The 4417-nt window shown below is 32.0% G+C and overlaps 1 long non-coding RNA gene across 2 annotated transcripts in view; it reads right to left on the bottom strand.

Annotated features, from left to right (window-relative positions):
- Nucleotides 1-2564: 2564 nt before the first annotated feature.
- The window catches only part of LOC114075637, a 6200-nt gene continuing 4347 nt past the window's right edge, over nt 2565-4417 (bottom strand). For both annotated transcript variants that reach the window (XR_003576040.1, XR_003576041.1), the window contains exon 3: nt 2565-2820. This is a non-coding gene — a long non-coding RNA (uncharacterized LOC114075637). The remainder of the gene's footprint in view (nt 2821-4417) is intronic.

The following is a 4417-nucleotide window of genomic DNA, read 5'->3' as shown; positions in this document are numbered from 1 at the left end:
AGCCAGATTTCAGGGTGAGCTATTGCTTCTAGCTTGGACTGGATCTTCCTCTTCATGTCTTGATGCCTTGAGATTCCGGCATGGACTAGCTTTTTACTTATTTTAGCTTCTTAGATACTCTTAGATTAGTAATTTGAGGATAGATGTTCTTGTGGTGATGACTTCCAGGTTTTGGGAATAAATAGTATTGAGTTTTTATAAGTTATTTAATCGATTTTCATTAATGAGTTAAAGTCTTCCGCATTATATTTTGTTATTTATGGTTGAAATGTTGAGGTTTTTAGATTGGTTGGTTCGCTCACATAGTAGGTTAAGTGTGGGTGCCACTCGCGACCCGTTTTGGGTCGTGACATGCTTTTCCAAGTAGCTTTCCATGAACCCTTGAGACTTTCTGCCATCTCAAATAGACTTGGATTAATGAAGCATGATGAAATTTGAGAACCATTAAAAAGAAAATTTGTATAGTTTTAGAGAGAGAAATTATGTGAAATTGGAAATCAATTAAAGAAAACAGTGTCATGTGCAAATGAAGGAAATAAAATTAAGTGAAAATTTACACGTGGTTTGATGAGAAAGAAGTGCAATACACGTGTAGAATTACTTTCACACTGAAAATAAAATGATATTCAATGACCAATCAAACTCGTTCAAGTTTATAGTACAACTTATAATGTTGCTGGTCCAATTTTTAATTGCATTGTTCGTCCTCTCAAACTCCCTTTTCTAAATAAGGGATATGATAGGATGAGAAAACATTTATGTGTAATGACATGTTGTGCATTTATTAATGGAAAAATAACTTAAATATACAACTATAAGTTTATTATTCTCTAATTTTCCCTACTTTTTAAAAGAATTACTTAAATTCCTTTTTATTTTGTAGTAATAATATTGTAGATACATAACACTCTCTCTCATCTGACACACGTTTCATCCCTATGTCACGCCTATTTTTTCTCCACAAATACACTCAATCAACTGAATCCTTTTTATCCATAACTACACTCAATATCAATTTTGAATTTCAAATTATTACTCTCTCAATCAAAAACATTTCTTAACAACATCAATCTGAATTTTAAAAATTGCACTTTTTAAAATCTGTATGATACGTCCATTTATTCTTTGATTCTTCTTTTTGTTCTTAATCCATCCGAACTTAAAGTCAATTTTTTAATTTTATATTTACTCTTGTTCATCGTTATCTTCTCTCATATATTTGGATCATGCTATGAATCGAAGGATATATGATTCTGATGATGAAGATTAGAAAGAAAATAGAAAAAATTCTTCGCATGATCCTTTGAATTTAAGAAAAGAGCCAAACAAAGATAATTCGTAAATTTCTAAATGAAAGGTTGCAAAAATACCCCCCAAAAAAGAGAAAAATATCAACAACTGTTATTGTCAGACCCACATTTCTTAGGGTATGTCTTTTTTATTCTTCGTTAAATTGTTTTGAAAGATATAATACGTTTGATACATATCGTTATAATGTGTTATAGTGTTTAGTCGATTCAATTTTTTTAAGTATCATGAATCTTTGAAAATGGTATCATGTATCATAAAGGGATTTGTTGTTTTATTTAGTATATATTCAATATCATTAAAAATTGTATTTTTTTCAAATTGCAGCCACTCAAGTACAAGATAAGAAAAAGACACCAACAGATCCCATAAGGTTTGCTGTCAATTTTAGCAACAATTTTCTGAAGGATTTTCAAGACTCTATAAGGGAGATGTATTCTAACTGTTTAGGGCTATAATATTTGGACCCTTTTTAGATATTACTAAATGTAATTTTTAGGCCAAATCACTAAGTTCTTGCTGTTGTTAGAGTTGGAACAACGCAACTCTAATGTGTTGCATATTAGACATGCGAATAAGTGTATCCTGAAATTTGGTATAGATGAATTTGCAATAATAACTGGAGTTAAAGTCAAAGACAAAACCAATGATTTCCAATACCCAGAATCAACTCCCTGTATGCTATTCCAGAAGTATTTTTCCAGTGCAGTGAATAGTGTTACCAAGAATTAACTAGTCCAACAGTTTAAGATAGGCAACTGGGAGAACGATCAGGATGCACTCTAAATGTCTATATTGTTCTTTATTCATACATTCGTCTTGACTAATCTTGATAATACAATTATATCTATTGTGAATTTTCTAAAGGTTCCAGATGGTAGATATCGAGATTATCCTTGGGGTCAGCTTTAATTCTCAAAGCTCATCAGTTCACTTAGGCAGGATTTTGATGTTAGAAAAAAATTGTATCAATTATATGGACTGTCGTATGCACTAAACACATGGACATACGAATGTGCATCCCAGTTAAATTTTGAAATTGCTAATGAAAGAATGGAATGTCATCCCAAGAATGTGTAATTGGAGAGGTGTGTCTGATAAGGCAATGTTTGAAATGCTTATGTCTAGCATTCTCCAAGAGGTAAAATTAAATCCTTTTTTACTGTGAAAATTAAATATTTCAAGTTTGTCTTTTTAATATCAATATTTTATGTGTTGTGATGCATTGTGTTGTGTCTTAATTATTTTCTGTGTTGTGATACATTAAGTCTTCTCTTATCATTTAAATTATTTTCTGTGTTGTGATACATTCAAATTACATGTTCAAACATTGTCCCAACAGCGGAGGAACTTGAAGCTTTTGACTTAGTTGAAGTAGAACATGCTCCTCCTTCTTTACCACCCTTAGTACAACCAAATGACGAAGATGATTTTGATGATTTCTCCACCAAAACACTCGAACAGTTATTGAGGAGATCTTCTAGAGTGTCTGATACATCTCCTCCACCACCCCTAAAAAGAAGAAAAAAAGTGGTTAAACATAAAACAAAGGTTTCAGAAGCCAGTCAGCGTGATCAATCGATTGTGTCTCCGACCCCGACTACTGATGTACATGTTTCTATTCCAGATGTGCCTCCGACCCCGGCTACTGATGTACATGGTTCTACAGATTCTCAAAAAGTCAACTATGTAATTCCAAATATTGAAGGGTTGAAAGATCATTTGAAAAATTACGTAAGTTAATTATTTTGATATATTTACCCAGATGTAATTTATATTTATCCTAAATATATTTATAATTCACGGTTGACAAGAAATTTAAGGAACTGGTTATATTGATAAAGAAAAATCACTCCCAGTTGATGCAATCTCGACGCAAGGAAAACATCAATGTCGAGACTAATTCAAGCACATTTCATTTTGAGAAACAAGCATCTCCACAAATACGGATTGATCTTGCTGATATGGGTGGTGTAGCTGAGGATGATGTTGATATTTCTAGTAACGAGGGTGAACATCAAGTCCCTGACGATGCGGGGGATGTAGCTGAGGATGGTGTTGGTGTTTCGGGTAACGAGGGTGAACATCAAGTCACTGATGATGCGGAGGATGTAGCTGAGGATGGTGTTGGTGTTTCTGATAACGAGGGTGAACAACAAGTCAATGTTACTCCAAAGGTATGTTTCTGATATATTGTATATAATTTGTCATTAAGTTAATGTTATGTTTTATGCACATCTACTCATTGTTATGAATCATGCACATATAGTCACTGTTATGTATCATGTATGTAAAGTTAAGTTGATTAATTTAACTTAATTTAATCTTATATATCATTCAACATATACATATGTGTGTGTGTGTGTGTGTCTGTGTGTGTGTGTGTGTCTGTGTCTGTGTGTGTGAGATAGGAAGAAACAATGACTAACTATTCATTCGATGAAAACTCCTAAAACACCAACAATTAGCACAAACAGTTTCTTTTTTAGTTCCATCATCACGCTTCTTCACAAATTCACGACATTTATCAACCGAATAGTCACCAAACTTAGTAGCCTGATTCTTAGGCATATACCATATTTTATCTTCATATCACCATTTGAATTTTAGCTTGTGTTGCTTGTCATTTGCTTTTTTTTTTTTTGCTAAAGCTTTAAGGGTGAAGTTTTAGTTTTTGCCTTTTGGTTTGAGTTTAAAAGGTCTTTAATAGTGTGAATAATAGTTTAATTCTCAACACATAATTAATTTTCTATTGACATAATTTGTGATGAGATTCTCTGTAATAAAGTAAATTTACGTAAGCGATGCTACATTGAAAACACCATTTACACAATGTTTTAATGTAGCATCACTTACGTAAATTTACTTTATTACATAAAATCTCATCACAAATTATGTCAATAGAAAATTAATTGTGTGTTGAAAATTAAACAATTATTCACACTATTAAAGACCGTTTAAACTCAAACCAAAAGGAAAAAACTAAAACTTCACCCTTAAAGCTTTAGCCAAAAAAATAAAAAAAGCAAATGACAAGCAACACAAGCTAAAATCCGAATGGTGATATGACGATAAAATATGGTGATATGACGATATATATATATATATA

This window comes from Solanum pennellii, chromosome 1, assembly GCF_001406875.1.
Source record: "Solanum pennellii chromosome 1, SPENNV200".
NCBI lineage: Eukaryota > Viridiplantae > Streptophyta > Magnoliopsida > Solanales > Solanaceae > Solanum > Solanum pennellii.
The sequence above is the reverse complement of the archived record's forward strand: the minus strand, read 5'-3'. Positions and strand labels throughout refer to the sequence as shown.